The sequence below is a fragment of the Taeniopygia guttata genome, chromosome 2 (genome assembly GCF_048771995.1).
Source record: "Taeniopygia guttata chromosome 2, bTaeGut7.mat, whole genome shotgun sequence".
Lineage (NCBI taxonomy): Eukaryota > Metazoa > Chordata > Aves > Passeriformes > Estrildidae > Taeniopygia > Taeniopygia guttata.
Genome location: NC_133026.1, coordinates 70482444 through 70506282, shown reverse-complemented (window position 1 = coordinate 70506282; position 23839 = coordinate 70482444).

Below are 23839 nucleotides of genomic sequence, written 5' to 3'. Positions count from 1 at the left end.
AGAAGGTTTGCCCAACCTGTTGTGACAGTATCCCAAGAAGCTCCCTGCTGAGGAGAGACAGAAGCATGGAAGACCTGTCTGACTGTGAGATCTCCTACTGTAGGTCAGCAGAAAGACATTTCTTACCCACTTGCCTATTGTGCATGCTGGATTGAAATGGCTTTCAATATGCACAGGTATGCTGAATGGGAATTAAAGTCTGCTTTCCAATTACTCGTGTTAATGAATAAAATAGAAAAGCAGGAGTTAGACTTGCTTGCAAATAATGTGTAGCAGCAAATACATCTTAGAAGCTGGATTAAGAGTTCCCAGAGTATGTTTTCCCTTCAGCCTTAAGTGTAACAAGGTAAGAAGACAAGGCACAGCTACATGCGTATATAATGCTAAAAATACCAAGTTAAAGTCCTCAGGCTTTAGGTCAGCTGTTCAACAGCAGCTGAAAGGAAATCCCCTCTAACACCCTACCCCATATTCTGTACCAATGGTTTCTTATACACATATACACAATGTAAGAGTGTAGTTTTATTTAGAGTGCATAAATCAAAGTCAGTTGCCTTTCTCCAATCAGGTAAACTATTTTCAGTGAAGAATCTATTCAAAGAGGAAGTTATACAGTCCACCCTACACGATTAAACAGATAAAAGTATAACAAATAAATGAAATTATACATGAAAGAGATAGAACCTCCCCTCTTTGAATCAAATACATTTTTGGGTTTTTTTTTCAGACCACTAGAAATAAATTTTTGAAGGTAGGAAGGGCCTCAAGCACTAGGCAATTTTTATTAATCCCTCCAGCTTTTTACATTTTTTCCATAAAACAAAAATCTCTTTTCTTCTCTCTTCATTGCAATAAATAGCTGAATTTCTTTTCTCTACAGGCTGGAGATGGTGAATTTAAACAACCATAATAAGAGTGGCAGCCAAAAACAAGGGCATTTACAAAGGATAATTATTGCTTAGATTATGAATATTGAATTTCTATTGACATGAAAAAATTGCATCTTACAGACGTATTATAAGCATTGTCATTCACAATGAAGCATGACAGAAAAGCTTTTACTCTCAGCTGCCTGTAGAATTTAGTCACATGAGCCATTTTTTCTTCAGAGAAATGTGAAGCTGAAACTTAGAAGGATGCATAGTTCTATGTAAAAATAGCATCATTCATCTTCCTTGAATTTGGTTCAACACTAGCATGGAGAATTGCTACATAGGAAAGACAGGTGGGGAATGTAAAGTTCTCTGGGGGCAGAAAGAGTTTTCACTTGTTATCTTCAGCCCCATTTAATTAAGAATGTCTCTGCTAAGTAAGTGGGTTGGAAACTTCCAAAACTCTTGCTCCAATGGGAAACTGAGATCCTAAATCTCCAATAACATTTCAAGTGACAGCAGCAGTAGCAACCTCAAAGTCTTAAGGACTGAGGAGGCAAAAGATGAACATGCAAAGCATTTCAGTTCAACTAAAAATAATGACAGTATAAAAAATATGCTGCATCTTATATATATATAGTATATTGACACTCCTTTTCTTTCTGAAAAGTGAAAATAATGCATTTTCTCTGTCCAAGGTGTGCTTTAGTCTTGCTGTCACTGCTTAAATTAATTCCAAACTTGTTCCAACCATATAGATGTTTTTAAAGGCTGTTAGTAAGTAAAAAATCCTACGTTTTCATCCTTAGAAATTGCACACAAAGTTTGTCAGAAAATTTACAACCTCTCTTTGTTTAAAAAAGCATATTTTGTGGGCTGTGGTCCATAAGGCATTATATAACTCGACTATTATGTCAAGCAAAAAAATCTTCCAGGACATGTATAACCTTCTGTATAACCACAAGTTAAAAATAGAGACAGTAATAATTGAACATTCAAAACAGGGTCTAATTTTGCTTAAAAAGGAGAAGCAATATAACTATACTGCTTAAGGTGGGATGTGGTCTTTCAAATGAAAATTGAAAAATTTGTATTTTCTGCTTCTGCTTCTGGTATAGCATATTTTAGTATTTCCTCTTCTCCAGGAAATTCAGTGATATGTTAATTTTGAAGGTATATTCATTCCTTGCAATTTGAAGCCATACAGAAATGGAGGTACAGAAGTTTCTCTCCAGTTTGTTCTGTTCCACAGGTTCTGCACTTCTTGTCCACTACTCAGAAGCTTTTGGGGTCCTTGGATGCCCAAGGTACACAAACAACCAAGAATATATTTGCTATCTGTATTTGGTGTGGTCCTGATATTTAGGTTTCATGTATTTATCTTAACTAAATAGGAAATGTTTTTTGCCGCCTCTAAACTATTTCAGCTCAGCTGCTATCTACAAAATTCACCTTAATCCTCCTGGAGATTCCCCCTGTGTCCAGCAATAACTAGGAATATTCTCTCTGCAACACACACATAAGGTGGGAGCCTGTGTCCTGATGGAAGATGGTGGGATCCCCAGCATGTGTTGTGTCTAATGATTTAGAGTGCTGAAGACTTGCTTGGGAGAATTCAGGAGTGCAACTATAATTTTCCTCCTAAAGGCTTTTTGTTGCAACACTGTTTCATAGATTAAGTTCCCTTTTAATATGTATATGTGACCATTCTGTGATTTGAATTTCTGTAAAGTCAGCAAATGCTTTTTCCATCCTCTATATGGAACTAATTTTCTGGAATTCATGGCTATTGGCTGAAATTTCACAGGATGTGATGCTTTAAATGTGGGACAAAGAGGATCTGCTTAATTTGCCATGAGATTTATTTCTCTTTCCCTCTTTATCACATGTATCTTTCTCTAAATGTGTCCTACCTTTGCGTTCTATCTTTCTGAAGTCTTTAGGGAGCAATCACTGTTTATTTCTGAATTTCTTGCAGTCTCTTCCAGTTTAGATTTGCATAATAACTTTTTAACCAACATATGTTAGGCCTGTGTTAACTTTACATTTTACATGCTTTGGGATGTTCACTTTCTTTGTTTTCTCTTGATTATTTTGTAAGGAAAAACCAAAGCAATTTATTTCTGATGGAACAGCATAGTATTGGGAATGGTTTTTGATATTACTGTGTTTTTTTTTCTTAGCACAATTTATCACTGAAGGAATGGATGCTTACTGAGTTGCTGAAAGTTTTAAGCATGTGAATAATAGCATAAATTACCTGCCTGAGAAACATCAGTGAGAATGGATGATTAGAGGGAGTGAAAATGTCTGTTTTGATAAATTAAAGTTGAACAACCTCAGAAAAAAAAATTGCTGTCTATTTATATTGTCAGCTGCATATATAAATCTAGATGCATTAGTACTGTCAGTGGTATTTATCCACATTTCTGATGCATATTAAGGACATCACTGGTCTCTGCATAATTAAGTACAATAGAACTGAGCCTATGGAAGATGACCTGTCTACTATTCTGTAACTTTGGTATTTTCCTGGATAATATTAGAAGTACTTAAAAGAGATTTTCCTGCTAAGATGGGTGTTTTTGATCATTACACAACTGAAGTCAGGTGAAAGAAAATCATGTAATGCTGGAAATAGTACAAGCCAATTGTCATAGGATCTCTCACATTACTCTTTAATTATAGATTGACAGATTTTTCTGGTAGAAAACTGATACACTGAAGCTCTTGAAGGATGGGTGTCAAGGTTATTTAAAATGTTCAGAGCACTAAAAATAGAAGCACTAGTTTTTAAAAATAAAGTTTTAAGTTTAGATACTTGTATGGTTCTAGAAACAGTTGTACGAAGAATTCAATCAATGAAATTGATATGAAAAGTCAAGGCTACTATTATAGGCAAATCAAATATTTTCACCATTAGGTGCAACACTGTCTCTTCTTTTTCTCTTTCCACTGATGGTTTTCCCTGCTGTCTCCCCACATCTTTTCTTGAGATTATCTGATATGAAAAGTATCTCATGCACTTTGGGATAAGAGCCTCCCATATAAAGCTCCTTACAGCACATATTGTGACCACTGTGTATGCACACTTTAGCCTCTTTGCTCCTCACTTAGTGAAACTATAGATTTAAACAGATGGGGACAATTGTGTTGTGTTATAGCAGTTAGGTTCATAAATCTCCCTACTTTCAACTACATCAGTCCCACTGGAAATGCATTTGAACTGAGCTATATCTCCAACAAATTATGAAAATGCTGAAATATTGGATTGCATACAAACTTCTCCACATGGGTCTCCCTTTCATTAAGCCAAGTACATATATATACATACCTTAAGAAAGGAGGACAGCTGTAATGGAAAGACTTCTTAAAACTAATTGAAATATATTAAAATGTTCAAGACTGAAAAATGTTGCCATGAAAGTCTCTAATGCTTGACAATGAGAATGAATAGCTAGATTAATAATTTTATATAACCTAAAACTTAGCACAAACTCTTTCCAAGTTTATTTGTGGGTTGATGAAGGCCTTATATTCTTCATAATCCATGTTAATTTATAAAGCAAAACAGGCTTTAACGCTTTTGGTGGCCTGTGGCTGAGGCTCTTGGTTGCTCTTTTCATATGTGTTACTTCTATCAAAAAATTGATTTGTCTGGTTCAGTCTGCTGTTTGCCCGTAAGACTGTTCTGCAGAGCCTTGCATGGAGCTTCTCTTGTCTGTGCTGTGTGAAACCAGTCATTCATGGTTCAAAAGTAACAAAGATTAATTTATATATATATATATATATATATATATATATATATATATATATATATATATAGGGGTGTGTGTGTGTATATTATTTTTAACTATCATTATTATTTATTTATTTTAACTTTAAGAATCATGGCTCTAAGGTGTACTAGGCACTTGAATCTGGAGTCAGAAGTACAAGTAGCAACAAGCAATAAATATAAATCAGAATCCTCATTTTGCTGTACTGCCTTGGGGATTTATGTGCGTTCGATCTAGAACCCAGCATACCTTTCCCTTTGATTCATATCTGAGTAATCACTTCAAAACACAACTTTGCCATAATAAAGCAATGGATTTAAAGTTGAAGTTATCTTATTTTGCCTCCATGTGAATTTGAAATACCCTCATTGCATTGTGCCTGGCATTACAAAACACACCAGTGAATGATACAATGTACAACAGATTCTTGAAACAAAGAACATCCCAAATTGAGAGAGGAGCTTTCAGATCTGCATCAAATGCTTCCAAGAGGATAAAATCAGATACTGGAGGAGCAACCTGTGGTACTCTTTGTTCTTGCTATGGAGAGGTGCTACTTCTAATATCTCATCTGCGGTTTCTGGCGAGACATAAAAAAATTGGGTTTTAACATAGCTGGTGAGATTTTTCGCTGTTAGGGATCAATGACTAGCACTCTGTGACTTCAGCCAGTCAATTGTTTAACAGACCATTTGTAGCTTCCTGAAAAAAAAAAATCAGAACTGGTTTCTCTCTGTTTCATGCTTCCTTTTGTCCTGCCATTACAGAAGCCAGTCACTGTTTCTTTCAAATTCCTTTCTGAAATACAGAACTGAAGCTCAGAAGTTTTGTGTTTAGGGAAGTGGACAGGTGGGATTGGTATGGTGTGCCGCCTACAGATGTTCCATGAAACAGGAAAAAGCTAACTGCAGGAGAAAGATGACAGCAGATAAGGTTTTTCACCAAATGAGTTTCAAAGTTAATTGCCTCAAGACTGCTGAAACTAAACTGAGTAAAAAATAAAGGGTTTTCATGACTGAAGAAGGCAAAAAGGTATTGATATCTTCCTGTGTATTCCAAGTACTTGTAAATCAAGGCTTTTCTAGGAATGGAGAGGAGGGCTATTTTAGTTGGATGCTTTGTTTCTGGAACATTTGTATCTAGGCCTTTAGCTACCGTAAAGCAGTGAAGTACTGTTGGAGTGTTTTCAGGAAAGTTATGCCGGTTTAGAAAAGCTGGGTATCTGACATGATATAGTCTTTCAATGTAGCAGTGGCCTAGCAAAGTGTTAAACTTTCCATTACTGAGCTTCCACATTAAAGGATTATTTAACTCTAACAGAAAAATCACATCCTGGGGAAAAAAAAAAAGTTATCGGGAGAAAGCTCTCCGTGAGCAATAGCATTCTGCCCTTTGGGATATGCTGTGTTGCATGTATCATTACACTCTTCCAAAAAAAAACCCCTTCCCAGCTCCATTTTTTTCATCAAATTATAAAAATACCCCAGTCTTTCTTCTCCCCTTTCTGAGAAAATAAGCATACATTGAATTGCACACGTTGAGTCTCATTAAAAAAAAAATTAAAAAAAAAAATTCCATGGAGGTTAGAATGAGTTGAGATAATTAAGAAAACAGTTTTCTTTTCACTGGCATAATTTTCCAGACAACAGACTGCTTAATGTAGAACCTAAATATAAAGGTCTTTTATCAGAATTTGAAATGTTGCTTTCTGCAAAGCTGACATAAATAAAATCCTGCTTTGCAATCAAGTTTTCTGGACTAGATCCCAACCCTCCTGAACTTTGGTATGTCTTCTTTTTTGATTTTGTTTTTTTTTTTTTTTTTTAAAACACTGTGGAATGTCTTAAACTTGTGATTAGATTTTTCTCAAGCAAAAGGAACTTCAGTCTTGCTAAAGAAATGGAATGGAAATACCAGGCAAATACAGAGTCAAATCCTCCTGATAGAAAATCTATCAGAGGTAGACAGAAACTTAGGAGCTTTGGGAAATTTACTTTCAAGTTTTTCTGATTCTTTTTCTCTTCCCTGGGATGGATTTAAGATTCATTGCAGTCTTCAAATGAGAGCCTAAAAAATTTAAGACCTAATGTACGATTCTGGGTGTCTGAAAAGCATATTCCCTAAGTCCTATTCAATTGCCTCTTCAGCCAAGGAAGCAAATGTTTTATGTTAGTTATTTTATTTGTATTAAGGTAAGCCTTGGACAACTTAAAATTTGGTTTCCTGTTGTGTCCAGAAACACCTTGATTAAATGCTTCTATTTAGTGGGAGGGAGAGATGTTCCCTCCCACATTCTGTTCTCCACACTTGTGGTATGTTCCTTCATTTTGAAAGATATACATCAGTTTCCTGGGATAGAGAGGGAGCCCTGTGCCCTACGTGCACCAGGCTAGAGTTTTGGAGTGTATTCTGTAAAATAAAATTTATCCTTTTAGGGAAGAAAGGTGCAAGCTGTTTAGTTTGGTAACTTGTTTATGGACTTATTCTTTCTTGTGATGATATGCTTTGGTCGTTTAGAGCAGAGTCTGTTTCCTTCACCTGGACTGCTGCAGAATTCTGCAAAAAATACACCTGAGGCCAGGACACACAGGACCATCAACGAATGTGCAACTGTATTATATATACACCAATATATATACTCAGCAACAGCAGAGGAAAGTGTGGCCTGTGGTGACATTCCTGCTGTATTAAGTGCTATGACAAGAACAGATGTCATGCTCATGTCTCCTTGGAACTGCATCTCCCAAAATGTTCTGTGCCTCGATCTGATTGCTGTATTTTATTCGGTATTGCTCTCCTTTGTCAGGAAGGAGTTTTTAACCTCCTGCTGAATAAATGCTGTGGGTCTGATGTAATTCAGGAAGTCCTCTGTCTGATGTGTGTTGGATAAACACTGTTACTGAGCACAGCCGTCATTTTGGGACCATTTGACTTTGCATCTGTGCTTTGAGTTTTCCTTCAAGAAAAGAACACTGAAATCCATGCCCTGGGAGCCGAGAATTGTTTGGAAAGCAACTCAAATGTTTATCTTCTGTTCCTAGTGGTTCATCACATTGTTTCAGAGCTATGGTCAGTGATGAAAGTAGTGCAAGAAGGAAATAATTTCCCCAGAACTAAAATGAGGAGAAGACTTCCTTAAGCCAAGAACCCTTATTTTCTTCTTTTTCCTTACTTTTTATTTGTTGTTTAATTTGGCAGCATCTGCTTTAAAGTTTGTCAGACCAACTGTTGTTAACTGAGATTTGTCTGAAGTTTTGACTTGCAATATTACAGTGTTAAATGCATCGTAAGGATGAATATTGAATTAATTGAAAAATCTGTTTCTGACTCTTAAGGTCACCTAGCCTTAAGAGCTCACAGCCTTGCTTTCCAGATCTGAGTGGTGTTTGTTAACATTGAGAAGCAGGATACCACCTTATATAAAAATTCTGTTTTTGCTTCCCTTTTCATTGTACTGGATAAAAAGCTGTCTAAGCATAAACAAACACTGATACATTATATCCAGAAACTGCTATGATATCCATTTTGATAGGATACTTGTCAAAAATTATATTTTGAATCTTACTTTTGAATGACCTTGTGTGACAGACTTGAAGGTCAGCTATATAAAATACAAGTGTAAAGTCAAATTCATTTATAGTTACTCTAGCTGTTGGACTTAATGCTATTTTAAAAGTTGGGGTTTTTTTTCAGTTTTACACAGAAGAAATAAAATGTTACCTTAAGGACTGAAGAAACATTGGAAGGCATTTAATGTAGAAATTTTTGAACTGTCTATTATGTATATCTACTGACTAGTTTTTAGCAGAGCAGACATTGGTCTAGGGCTTAACCTACTGCTGTTCTGTGGGGGTATATAAACCTGGCAACTGGCATGATTGACCCCTTTAAGTTCTCTAACAGGAATGAAGTCAGTAGCATTAGAAAGGTCATTTTGGCAGCAATCCTGTGATTTAGAAACAGTACTCAATTTTTTGCTATACCTACTCCATGCTATGTTATAACTTTGTAACTATTTGGAATATTTATCTTAAATTCTTTCATGAAAGTGGCCCATAAATTGTATTTATATAATTTCCATTTGAGCCCTTTGGGGTAGGTATTTCTTATTCCCATTTTATAGAGGGCATGAAACAATAACATAAGAAAAAACAAATCCTACCAGTTTTTGTGTCTTTTTTTTTTTTTTTTTTTTTTTGCCAAAATGAGAGTGGAGTGGAATCTCTGAGAGAGAAAATCTCCATTTCAAGTCAAGAACAAAAATGTTCAAGACAGTTTTTGAAGGAGAAACATTTTCTCCCCTCACCTCCCATTAGCTCCATTTCTCCCTTGCTTTCCCTGATTAAAACAGTTCCAGGAAAAAATAAAAAGGCTTTAAAAGCCATAGTAAACAAACCATTGTAAAGACTTCTGATTATTTTTTGTAAGGATTTTTTGTCTGTCTCTCATAAAGGATGATACTGTACATTCACAGTGATGAACTGTTCATTTCTTTCTGAGAAAAGCTAAACCCCTTTTAGGTCATGCTGCTGCAGCTTTACGTGCAGTGGCGATGACGATGGCTGTGGTACTCATTGTTCCCGCTGCTATGCATCACCACATCTAATACTCAGAAATTCTGTGGGCCCTGATTTATAACTGATTTCAATTGTTATTAGTCCCAGTTGCTTCACAGTGACTCTCTTCAGTGTGTAAAAATAAACACTTGGATTTCTGCAGAATGAGGGTCTTAATATGTAGATGCATAGGACTGAGTCTGGTCCTGACCTCATGAAGGAAAATAAACCATATGCAAGCACAGGACTTGTTAATATTTTCTTGAGTCCTTTCAGCGGCTTCAGTCACTGTCACTAATTTGCTTTGCTTATGGTAAAATTTCAAGTATTTGCATACTTTTATTTTGTCTGAATGACCCCGTGGGGTCTTGGTTATTTTATATTACCTTGACTGTCAAAAGCAAAATCAGATGCTGATAAAATTATGTAAATGTAAATGTCAATAAAATAAATTGTTCTATTTTTGCAGATGTTCTTCATCTGGATTGAATTTGATTGTGGATGCTTTTCTTCACACATAATAATCCACAGCTAAAGGATGAAAATGTTCTTGAAGCAAAGAAAACACATTCTGAATATTTACTGTAAATTATACACTATACAAAATCAGTCCAAATTGTTCAAACCCTTGGACAATTACAATGTTATTCTACTCACCATGCTGAGTACTGTGTAATTATCATGGTTAGCACCAGTTTGCTTGCTCTTAGTCCTGAAGGGAGATGCAAGCTTTACTGAACAAGAAATAAAAGCAGATGTTAGACTTTATTTTGTTTTCTGACTCAGCAACTGAAAATACCCACAAAATTTGAAGGATTTTTTCCCCCACTTATTTAGTTCATATAGCATTAACAAAACCAGTGCTGTTGATCAAATATGCACTGTGCTGTACATAATGGATAGTGTGGTTAGTTGCATGATTAAAGAATTTGCTAAGTTGCAACCCCCAGCTTCATTTGTAAAAAGGAATAAAAAAAATCAGAGATATTGTTCCCAGAGAAGGAAGATCCAATTAACAAGAAACACTTCATTGGTTTTCTAGTTTACAGGCTCACCCTTCTCCTTTTAAATCAAGGATAGATTTGTTTGCATAGTTAATCATGCAGGAAACATACTTCACATTAGGTCCATTTGTTTTGTAGGGTTAGTTTACCCATCCTCTTCACAAAAATGACCAGTCTTTCAGTCTTCCTTACTAAAAGCTTTCCAGTAGAACTAAATTCCTGATTTCAAGATTCAAGATTCAAGAACTTGCTTGGCTTATGGGCCAAGCTTTTTGACCTCAACAACTTTTGTGAAATTGTTGTAAGTCTTTAATATAAATGCCAGATACTTCTGCAAACTTTGAGTGGGCCTATTGTCCACTTGACATCAAAACTTGGAGCAAATGGATCCAGGAAACCAGTAATAGGAGACACCTTTGACCAGTTAGAGACAATTGTGGGATTCCTGTTGCCATCAGGCTGTTTGGCTTAGAAGACAGTAATTAATGTTTTTTATGCCTCTGTGTAATTTCTGCTTAATAAAATTTATTATATATTATATATTTATATATTTATTTATAATCTGCCGACAAATATGCTGTAAGGAACAGTCTGAAAAATAGCAACTGTTCGTGTGCTTGGCTTTCCTGTTAGATATTATAAAGTCTTTCTTTCCCTGATGAGTTAATCCCTGAAATGGAAACTCCCCAGTGGAAGTATTAGTTAAATTTAGTCTCAGCTAAGTTGTTAAAGTCTACCTGGGTCTTCAGGAATGTGTTACTGGGCAGAGCATGCTGCCATAGCTAGACACCTGGAAGACTAGAGCCCAATTCACTGTGCATATGCTCTTGTCTGAAGGTGGCAGCTGAAGAAGGCAGAAAATAGGATTAGTTGCAGGCTTTCCTTTCCTTTGCATGGTACAACACATGTCTTGAAGGAACTTGTAGAATCTTAATGTGTGGCGTGGAACTCCTTCTTGCTATAGCCTGACCCTCAAAGGTATGTGAGGTTTTCAGTGGAACTTTTATTTCTCAGTATTTAGATTGCTGTGATTTCTTTTTAAAGTGTTTTCTTCTGCTTAAAGCACTTTCAACTTTTTCTCTGTATTGGCACAGATGTGCTCACCTTTCCCATCTCGCTTTTGTCTTTCAGCTGTTCACTATCTCTTGGTGCTGACTGCAAGTTCTGCAATCAAAAGATCTTTTTTCTGTATGGAAGCCTTATTAATTCTAGGGATCTGATTGCTTGTTTCCATATCTGTCTTCCTAACTTCTAAACATGTGCAATAGTAGAGGACTTTCTCTTCAGGGATATTGTGTGTTCCCAACAGCAATTGTTTTGGTAGGTATTTCACCTTCTCATCTAGGGTGGAAATAAAAAGGAGGGTTTTCTATCAATTTTCACATAGTTGGGCCAGCTTTTTGATTCCTTATCCTTTTAATGTTCTCTGTAAATGTGATTAGGCCATTCAATTGTTTTGATTCACTTGAGGTCTCTGTGGGATTAATTCAAGCAAATCTTCCATATGCCCGTGCAAGCAAGAGTCAATTTAAGTCTTGTGGGTCACATTTTTATCTAGGTGTGTTTAAAAGGATGAGGAACACTCTTAAAAAAAGGTATTTTATAAGCAAGCTTTGTGCATTTTTTAACTATTGAACAACTCTTATATGCATTGAGACCAAAAGATAAAAAAAACGCTGTATAAGAGTGTAGCATTACTATAATAATAACTTTTTCTATGAAGCCAGGTATTATTTGGGTTTATGATACTTAATTTTAGTTCACAGAAAATGGAACTTTTCCTACCTTTGGTACATCCTTGTGCCAAGCCAGCGAATAGGTGTGACTTAAATTCCATCCTCTCCTGTTCTTTTCCTTTCATTTTTTCCTTTTATATTGACTGAGGTTATAATTTTCTTCAGCTCAAAACTCTTAATTTTTTTTTTTTTAGTGTAGAATATTCTGTAAGTGCCAGAAGAACCACAGTGCAAAGTTGTTTTCTCACTTACGTATTTTGTTTCATTGAAAAGTCAGTCTCCAAATATTTTTCCGAGAAGAAGAAAAAAGTGTTGATCAGTACCTTTGTGATATACTCGCTCTATTCTTTTTTGAACTTTGTCTTGCTTGGAATGGAAGAGTCCAATTTCTTAAATGGATTTGTTTTTACCCCCCCCCCCCCCAAAAAAAAAGAAAGGCTAATGTTACTGTGTTATGTTTTAGAAAGAAATGGACTGAACACACACTGCCACACACACTGAGTTGCTGTTGTGTAGGATGTTTCCTTTGGAGTGCTACAATTAATCCTGCTGAACTGAAATCACAGCTCACCATGTGCATGTTAATAATGAACAGAAGAAAAAATAGCTTTATTGCTAGGCTTTACACGTGCAGCAAACAAAATCAGCCACAACTGCCACAGTTTATTTCTTATAAGAAAGTATTTATAAATAAATTTCTTATAAATAAATAAATTTCTTATATATTTCTTATTTAAGTTTGCAGAAAGACTCTTAGAGTCTTTTTTTTTTTTTATGCAAAGATCTTGAATGATAACTTGAAAATCGGTCACAAGTCATGGGCTGTCTGTGGGAGAAGCCAGCCCCAAAGAAAACCATAAGAAAATCAGGTGGGAGTCCTTGCTTCTGTGGGGAATATCCCTGGGCTCGAAGACTGCTAGGGAAGCAAAATAGCTCCTGTTAGCCACTGGAGTCTATTTTGTGTCTGAGAGAGGAGAAGGTCCTGGACTGACAGCCTCTTTTATATTCAGCACTCATCTGGCCAACACCATCACTCACTGTGAGCAGCTCTTACCTCTCACTTTTGGCAAAAATTACTCATTTAAGTCAAAAAGAAAAGTGCAGAGAGCCTCACACACGCAGGGAAGATTTCCCCTTGGCTCTTAGCTCAGCGCAGAACAACTGCCCAGAGCTGAGTGGTATCTGTACTTCAGGAAAAATACACAATATCTTGGATACTGCTGGGCTTGATGCCCATCTCCACCTTTTTTTAGCATAATGTCACTGAGGAGTTCACAGTGCAGCAGAGTGTTCTGAAATGTAGGCTGGAAAATTGCACTTCTTGTCGCATATTTTGGGTTTTGCTGGATACGTGACCAGCTGGTTGCTTTTGATATGGATTTGGACGAGTCTTGTTGAAAGCTTTAGCTGAATCTAAGCATTCACAGCTATGTAATTATGGAGGTGACCAAGGAATCAAGCTCCACAGGTACAGAGTTCTTAATTTTTTCTGGTTTAGTAGCTTTTGTCCATCTTCAAACTCAGAAATCTGTAAATGTAGCAAACAACACAAGTTTCTGGTCAGAAAATCTCTTGTTGTCAAGTGGATCTCAGCTGTCCGAGCTGTGGTGAAGTCTGGTGAAGTTTGGGTTTGCCATCCCAAAATCACACTTTTGGTTCTACTCCCTTTCAGCCAGCTTTAATAAATTTGCCCAAACTCTGTCTTCTGAAATTTGTCTATGGTATTGTACTGCAACCCTGTGCTGCCCAGCAAAAACATTTCCTGAGCCTTCTTATGGCATTTGGGACTGGAAATTTCAAACTGAACAAACTGCTTGTGCTTGGGCAGCAAAGCTTAAATTCAAATCACTTTTGAAGTCCTTTCTCCAACTGCTTGGTGCCTTCTCATGTTGGCTACATGGAGAAAAGTGGGTTCCTGCAGAGGTATAGTTCTAAACCCAGAGATCTAGTCTACAGCCATACTGAGGGCTTGCTGTAATGACATTCAACTAGATTCTGTATTAAACCACTGAAAAGCTGACATTTGAACATCTGCTATTGCTAAGTAAATATTATTAATGAATAAGTAGTTCCTCAAAGACTTGTCAGTGCTTATTCTCTGTACTTTTATCAAACTTCTGTATATTTTTTTTCCTTTCTTTCTTCCTATGAGAGGAAAATATCTTCCTTCCCTGAACGGTGGGTAAGAGAAAAGCTCTGAGGAATCGCATTAATAACCTTGCTCTCTGCATTGAATGGACAAGAACTTCTCTGTGGTTCACAGTTTTCCCAAGATAATTTTCTGTTTGTTTTCCACAGTGCTATCTAGTGAATAAACATGACTGTTCCCCACTTCCCCTCTCTCACAGCTCGCTGTAGGTGACCAGTCAGCCAGTTGCTGCCAGATTAATGACAGAAAACAGATTTTATTGTCCAAGTCATCTGTGAATGATGGGACTCTCTGTTAATTCCCATGAAAGCTAACTAATCTTCCAATTGAAATACTGCTTTTACAATCCAGGCTGTCATGGGGAGCAGATTTTCTTTTTTTTTTTTTTAAGAGCAAAATAAACCACACACAGAATCTTTTTATTGATGCGGGAAGGAGGGGGAAGGGCAGTTTCACCTCTTTTCTTGATTTCTATTCCACTGAGGACACTTATATTTGATTGGAAATGCAAAAGCCCAGGGTAAGCTATTCTTTGCATGGCCACATGGAAGTCTCTGCTTTCTCCTTGTCATCTTCAGCAACAGCAAATGTAAAACTTACAGAGGTGGTATGTTTTCTTAGTGAGAGACTGTGCAAAACTTACTCAAATGTTGGACTCAAAGTTGGAACTAAGTGTTATATCATTGGCAAAAAGTATTACAAAATAATCTGTAAAATTTTCTAAAATATTACTAAGCCATCAATCCAGTGACCTGCTACTATTTATCTTTATATTATGTATTACTTTTGTGGGATGAAATTCTAGATAACTATGTATACAAAAATATACCTTTTGGAATATTACTCTGTTTCAAGAGTGAATGTTTGAAAGAAAGAAAGTGCTGGCACACCATTAATGCAACTCAGACTTACAGGAAATACAATATGTTTATATCCTTATTTTTTTTCTATATTGTCATCTTTAGGCATTTTGTTTTAATTTAAGGCAAAGAAAATCATAATTTCCAACAGGTGTGGGAGGGGATTTCAGGAAATCTGGTGGAATTATTAGCCTTTTTTTTTTTAAGCATTTTTTTTTGAGAAGCAAAAATCTTTTATCAGTCACAGTGGAGTTTATTTGTCTTCCATGAGAATAGTTCTAGCCACAAGGCTATAATGGAGTCCAGCTGTTTTCTCTGAATCCATCCATCAGCAGCACAAGAAGGTGAAGAAGGCAAATGGTGACTGCCTGAGAGGAGAAAGAGGGCAGCAGGGTGAGGCATGGCTGCTTACCATGGAGGATCAGGATCAGGAGCAGAGAAATATGGCACCTAGAGATGATCAAGGTCAAGCTCAGCAGAAGGCTCAGGTACTACAAAAGACATCAGCAGAACACAAAGGGTTCTTCTAACAAGCAAAATCAGTTCATCAGGTTAATATGTGAGATGTTTATTTTCTATGTAATAACCTCAAAGTACATTATTGATAAAATTTTAATTAATCTATTATTAATGACTGAAGATTTTGTAAAACACTTAGGTATTTAACAAGCTACAGAAAATTAGCTCATAGAGAAATACATATATAGATAATTAGATAGTAATAATTTAAAAATATACCTATAATTTTAAATATAATATAACTATAATTTAAGAAGACTGCTTATTGTCATATAACTTTGTAAGCTATTATTTTAACTGCTAATGTCATTAATTTATATTTCTCAACACTTCACTGTATATATACAGTGATAGAAAATTTTCTATCAAAATAACTATAGGGGGAATTAATCTAGAAACAAATGCAATACAATATCCTTTTATCTTTAGGTTACAACTTGATGATCCAAACCCAGCTCAGTTGTGGCTACAATTTGTTGCTGCAAGACAATACTGGCAGAAGAACAAATGGATCCCATCAATAAATTCAGGCTGATAATTAGAAGAGACTTTTTACCCATCTGGAAAAGAAGGCAGACTGCAGAAGGTCGTGGAACAGCCTTCAGAAGAATAATGGAATAGAATGGTTGAACTTTTTGAAGATGAAGCTTGACAATTTCTGCATTAAATTTTTCAGGATAACCATCTGCAACAATGGGGGTGGGGGTAAAATAAAAAAATTTCTGCTGTGGTGTTCATCCCTTTGTGCAATAGGAAGGAATGAGATGCTGGTCCATAAGGATGAACATCTGTGTTATGGGGAATGTGGAGGCCAGGAACAGGATGGACATGGATCACTTCTCTCCACTAAGCACAGATGAGCAGTTTCCCATCCCAGGCCTGCTTTGCTGCAGTTGCAAGAAATTTTCATTGACATCAGTGAAACAAGAAGACATAAGCCAAGGAGTGGCTTCTAAGGGTGCCTAAATTTAAAGCCGATTTTGAAAGTCCTTTCTAATGCTTATACTGGAACTCCTAGATGAAAATGGCAATTGGATTAACAGAGTTAACAGGAGTCTCTTTAGTCTCCCCTTCCACAGAGGAAGGCTATATTTCCCAAAATGAGGTCTGGTAGACTGGGGGGCTGTACTGGATTGAGGGAAGTTGAAATAGTTGGCATTTGCTATTCTGCCCCAAAATGTACTCATTTCCTATTGGTTTTACTGCACAGTTCCTTCCTCAAAATAGATTTCAAAAGAGGGCAGGCAACTTCATGGCAACTCAATCCACTGACAGCTGCTGTTCATTGCCCTGAATACAACTTTTGGCTCAGGAACACTTAAGCTGATGATTAGGAAAAGTTAGAGGACGGGTAAGGCGTGAATACGCTCACTAGCCGTGTACTGTAAAGCCTCTAAAGATTCACTACTACCACTTATCAGAACTGGGGCTCTAAAATTGGTAGTCTACTCACTATGAAGCCCCTATGTTTGTTCCCGCTCTTCAAATACATTTTTCTCTCTGGGTTTTTTTTTTGTTCCAAAAGAAATAGATTTGAAGAGTTTTGAAAAGTCAGTGTATTTCATTTTCAAAACCACAGTTTGTATTACCAAGAGCCATAAAGGAATATAGATGATTATTCCTTTAAGGTGAAAAAAATCTCCTCAGGAGCTTTTGCAGGAAACTTCTCAAGAAAAGAAATCCAATGGAAAAATCTATTAATATTTTTTGTTGTTTATACAATTCATTTATTCCATGGAATACATTGAGTTGCTAGGAGTTTATGATGTGAACTCTTGTAATTTTGCCATATAAAATGGAGCAGTCCACCATAATCTTAGTTATGCTAGTTCAACTAGGTAATAAATTCTCACTGATTTTATCACATACTGTAAATCTGAATCTTTTATTTGCCTAACAATCTTGATTATTGACTATCATTAGATCACTAAGTGTACTTAAAATATTGTGGCTAGTACCATTTCTATGATATTTTTAACAATAGTGAAATGTTACTGAATCAGTTACTCTCTTGAACTCCTGCATATCACAGACTATTACTTTTAACTAGGACTTCAAAAAGCTTGTTGTAGGCCAGAATGTTTTTGTTCCTTTTCCCCTTCCTGACTGCTTGAAGCTCCTTAGGTGATAGGAAACAATGTAATATTTGTTCACACCCTTAAACCATTATTTGCTTCTACTTTCAGCTACTTTCTAGAATGATTTCCTAAATATATATTGCCTTTCCAAGTGAAGAGATATATTTAAACTGATTCATTCATTTGAAGGGGATGCTTTTTTTGTAAAGAAATATCTTTACGTGGAAAACTGTAGTGTGGGACTAAATGTTTTTCTTTACAGCAGCATAAACTTGGAGGGGCAAACCCTGAGAGCAGTCATTTGTTTTCTCTGGGTTAATGGCTTTCAGCTGGATGTCTGTCTGCTGAATAATGACTGTACTGCTACATCAACCAGTCTCTTCCACTGCAAAACATGTGTTCGATTAATGGCATTGACATATTGTAAGCTGGAATGAGCCTCCCCACTTGAGTTGTTCAAACATGATACATCCTACTAGAATGAAATTAAATAAGGAGACGTGACAAAAGAGGAGGATTCAAGGAAGATGATATTGTGTTCTGAAAGTGCAGCATCAAAGACACTTTGGTTTTTGACATCACTTGTGCTGCTCATTATTTAATCATTCCCATCCTGAGTATTTATTTTCTAAAGGGAAAAATTGTTTTTCATATTTCAAGTCCTATGGTTTTGATCTTTAGTATATGGTTGTACTCCTGAGTGATGTGGAAAAAAAATAAACAGTAGAAACCTTGAAGCACTCTCTAGAAATGCTGAGAGCAAAATTTGAAAAGTACTCAAGCAGCGCATAAAATGTCACGTCCCTTTCCCATTTAGTCATTAGGATTAAGTTATCCAAGTCACAGAGGCAATCATAGAAAATATCCTGGGTTTTATCTTGTAGGTATCACACATGGGTGTAAAATAAGCACCCTGGCTGTACCATAACGTACACAGGTTTATGAAATATCTTTGATTTTTTTGTGATTGCAGGTGGGAAAATGCATTGTAAGCAACTAAAAAGGAAACAAATCGCCTATAACAATTCAAGGATTGAGCTGAATAGTTATTGATTTGATTTTGCCTTTCACCTGCATGAGGGAAGCTGATTATACTTTGAAGACTGAAACTGGTTTGTTTTGATGTGATAGATTTCCATTTATCCAGGCTAGCTTTTCTAGGTCCTGTTTGTTGCATTCCCATCTGGCAGCCTCCTAGGTGGGCAGAGGTGCTCCAGGTGATGTGAGCAGGGGCACTAAGTGGGAATTGGTGAGGTCCCATATGAAAGTTCACTGGCCTCCCAGAACTGCATTCCAGAAATGACAAAAGCCATCCATCTTGTGGGTGCAGACCCTTTGGATTTGCTGACAGTAATAATTCCACCCCTAACTCTCTAGTAACGCATTAGCATTAACAGTAATTTTTGCCTCTAGACAGGCTCTGCAGTACAGCATGACAGTTCCTACCCTGTAATTGTAGGATCCTCATTAATCAGAAAGAATATTATGACATTGTGAGCTCACAAGAAAGACAATTGATGACTGACATAATAAAGGCCTAAATTATGCTGCTTTGATGATTGGAGGTGCAAATTTTTTTTTCTCTTGTGAAAATAGGATTTAGCAGCTGTATGAAAAAATCTGTATGAAAAAAATCTGTATAATGAAAGTAGGAAGCATTGAGCAGCAAGCAACACCAGCTTTATCTAGATGAGACCTTTATTTCAAAAGGAAATTAAAATTTCAAAGCTGGTAGTGTTTTTTTAAGTGATAAACCAGAATTTAAATCAGGATCTCGAGGAAAAACTATGTGAGAAGCTCATTGCTGCAGCACTGTATTTAGTATTTTGCTGCTATTACCCTTTAAAATTATAGAAATTTATATATTGTTTTGGCCAGCTTCCAAAATGTATTTTGACATATATGAAATGACTAATACTGAAACACATCTCATAAATTTAATGCAATTATATATAGACCTATATTCATTAGGAGCCAAAGACTGTAAATTATAAATGAAGAAAAGCAAAAAAAAGAAAAACTCTTAAATCACACTTTCTTCTTCCACTGAAAGTATGTGGATGAATACATTCAGTTCCTAGAGTCAACCTGAAGGCTCTTTCAATTAGCACTGCTTTGTGTGAAAGCAATCCAATGGGAACCCAGCATCCCTTAAAGACAGAGGACTGGAGACTGGAGCGGTGTTGAGGAGGTGGTGGGCCCCAGAGGAGGGCCTTGTGTGTGGCTGTATGTGATCAGCTGAGCGTGTTCTGAAGTACTGTGATTAACTGGGAAATTCATCAAAATTGTGTTTTTTCTTCAGGTATTCCTTTCTCCAGAACAAGCTGACTGCAATATTCATGATCTAAGTAAACAATAACTTAGACAAGCATTTAAGATTCTGGGAGAGCCCCCAAAAGTCCCTCCTGAGCTGGGCTTCTCTCATGCACTGGACTTAAATTATTTACTCCAGACCCATGTCTATCCATAGGTATTTACATACGTTTTTAAGTATAGCCACGACTCAGACAGATTTCTTCTGGGTGCAGTACACTTACTCCCTCTTTTTTGGAAAAAAATTGATAGTTGAGGAGAAACAAGGGAAAAATTCTTTCTGAGAATTACCCCATTTTTTCCCCAGATTAAATATTCTGCATGCTGCTCCCTTGACCATTGTTTTTGTTTGCTTGAGATTGTGACATGTAGAACAGTCAAAATTAGCCACTGAGCATAACTGATGAGGAAAATAGCAATTTTAGTTAAAAAACATTTCCTGAAATATTTTTTTGGTGGTCATAAAAAAATGATTTAAAACAAGTGCGTATACAGTTTCTTTCAGGAATGACTTCAGGATAGTTCATGAAATTCTTGTTTTCTTCATGGCTCATCCCATGGCTTAATGATTCTGTGCACGCTTGGCACTACCTATGATGCAATATGAGGAGATAACAAAAAATTTCAATTTTCTTTAAATTTAAGACTAGCCTGGGATTCAGGGATGAATGCACAGTGGCATTTTGTCTTCCTATGACACAGAGGAGTGATTAAATAGGAACAGCTTAGCAGTGCCAGAGCAAGTTGGAGGTGTCCACTTTAGGAGCTGCTGGCTTTGCCCTGACTCTGCTTTTGAAGCCAATCTCCCAGCTGCCCACCTCGCTGGGCTGGGTTTGCAGGGGGAGCAGCCCCAGAGGGTGCAGACTGACCCTTCCCACAAGCTTCACCCAGAAGCTCAGCTTCCTATACTCAGGGGCCAGAATGGTGTTAAATTGACCTAAACTTCTCCTAAAATTCATGCAGTGCGTTTGTCAGGTTTTGAGCATCAGAGATTTTGGACTGTAAATCTATTCCCGTGGGGATGTGCAGCTTGTATCAAAGATACAATATACTATTTACAAAGATACTGCCTTTCCACTGAAATCCAGTGACATGTAGCAGTATATCAAATCCTGCTGGGTGTCTTTGTAAATACCATTAAGAAAATGTACTCAATATATGAATTTTTTTTTTCCTATACAACTGTAATTTATTTATATCTCAAATTCTTGCAGTTGCATTTTTGCTGCCTTCAGGACTGTACCATCTGGAGTGATCTTCAGTCTCAGCCGTTTATTTAGCTCAAACATTCGTTTGTTCTTGGGGGAGTGCTCCAGAAGTGCACAGCACTTGGGCTGGGGGACTTCTGTGCCTGTGTCAATGATCACATACAGATGGTATGAAAACACAGGGATCCAGCTGGTTCCCATGGTATCAAGACAAAATTACATGGAGTGGAGAATTCCTTCTGAGAGACTAAAAACATGAAGATGTTTCTTTCAGTATCAGTCACAGATTTTTTTGTTATATTTGGCTTATCCTAGATATTCATGAATCAGACTCTTGTGAGAGGCAGCCACTGTTGCTTTTTACAGTCCTTCTTGGAGGGAACTGCCATGTTTCATCACACTGACCTGGGGTCAAAGAAACATAGGACAAAAAAGAGTTCATATTCAGCTTCACCTTAAAGAATCTCATGGCAAAGGCCTCATATTCAAAACTTTATCTAGAAAGGTGGATTTAATGAAACAGTGAAATCTATTTGGAAGTTATCATTAAAATCACAACATATTTTTATTGAATTTATTGAAGTTTGAAAGATAGTTAAAATTAAGTATGCATATATATTTTAAATAATTAAATCTCCAATATGAAAAATTGTTTCTGCCATTGAAAATGATGAATTTTCCCGTTGCCCAGCTGTGCAGACTTGCATAATGTCACTAAAATAGCCCAAATGAAAACTTACAATGATGCAGTTGTGTTGTTTTTTTTTTTTTTTTTTTTTAATCTGTTAGTGGAAATTGATGTCCTCTGATCTCTTTAAATATATTGTATGCTGTTTAATGACCGGTATTACAGATGTCAGAGAGAGATTCACCAAAATACTAAAAATCATACAAAGAGTGTAAGAATTCAAGCAGGAATTTTTCATTTTGGTTGGTGGTATCTGCAGCTGTACACATCTGATCTTCCTATTTGCCCTTACAAACACTGAAGTTAAAGCTATATTGATAAAACATGGATTTAAAATATAATTTTGTTTTTAGGGATTGTACTTCTACATGATCATGCTTTAGTAATATTATTATTTCATTTTATTCAAATATTGTGATGTATAATGTTAATTAATTAAATTATATTGTGTACAATAAACATACTAACAATAATAATATGCTTAAAATAATAGCTACTACAACAAAAAGAGAGATAAAAGTAACAATAAAAAAAACACCAGAAAGACTGTCCAACAGTTTTTCTCAGCAGCCGGACAAGTTCTCTTCTTCTAGGTCTTATCAGCAGTAAAGAGAATTTAACGAAAACTTTTGCAGACTTACTGGTTGCAGGGAAGAAATTTCTTCTATTATACACTGAAGAATGAAATCCATTAAATCTCTTTTAACTCCTGACTGCTCAGCAGCTTGGATGGGTTGAAGATTTCAATCTACATACACAGTACAGGTACTGTTCTTGGTTTCATTAAATGTTTCTTATTTTCAAAAGACTCTGTCTACCTTGCCCAAAATTTAAAATTGGCTTTATGAAAACCACTGTCCTGACAGATATGCATCTGACAGGAAAGGGCATCATTTAATAATAATTTCCAGTGAGGTAAGTCTAGAAATACTAATGGAGGTAATTACTTGCCAATTGCCCTTATTAAAGCTTTAGTATATCAGTCTCCATAATTAGCCTCTCTGGATGAGGACAGCATCTGGCTCTTCAAATCTCTTTCCAAGAAAGGCACTGAGGTAGAAGTCCAGGCTTCTTCAGACTCATTATTTTATGCTGAACATACACATTTTTGAAATCATAGCAGGACAAGTTTTTTCCTTGTTGTTTTACAGATTTTCAGGTTTGTATGGATCTCCTGATAATTTAACTAGGATATATTAGATACCCTAGCCTATTCTTACTTTTGGTTTCTTGTCCTAGTTCTTCCTTGTTCCCTGTCACAGTAGGCTTTATGACACAGATCCCAATTACAGCTAATCGTATTAAAAGCTCCAGTTATTTGAAAACATGTTCATAGGCAAGGACTTAAAAATATAGGGAGTCCTATCAGAACTCTGTGAAGTCCTTGCAGAGATTTTTTTCTCATTGGTCTATCATTAAAAAAAGATATCTAATTCAAGAGCTTTTTGGATAATTCAAGCAAAAGAGCAGATAAGTTTTTGGAATTTTTTTTTTTTTTTTTGAGCTCTATGAAGGCCAATATCTGGCAACAGCAACTGGACAGATGGGTCAAGCTTAACTGGCTTGTTCATCACACTAAAGCAATACAGAAATATTCAAACCCTTCTCCTTTCAGCACGAGAATGGGTTCCTATATTTTTACAACTCAGCAGATTTGTGCAGTTTGTTTGCGAATCCAGACTCCTCCATTGTGTATTTTATCTTTCCACAGCATAGCTAAGGACAAGAAAATTATCAATTTTCTTGTCCTTAGCAATGGCAGAATTGGCAGTTAATTTAGCACAAAACATTGCAATGCAGAACTCGCTTGCAGAAACCTGCCTTAGAAGCACTGTGGGACAATCACTGCCTTTTAGCCACATAATTACTGCTCCAGAAGCTTCATCATCTTGTTAACAATTTCTATTGTCCTTCTATTGGAAATATATATTTTTTGACATGAAAAATGTATTTTATGAAATTTCATAATGGAGATGGCACTTCATCATGTAATAAAAGGTTTGGTAATATCAGGTCTTGCTGAAATAGCTAATTGTGTTGCATTATCATATTACATTAACAGCACTTGGGAATTTAA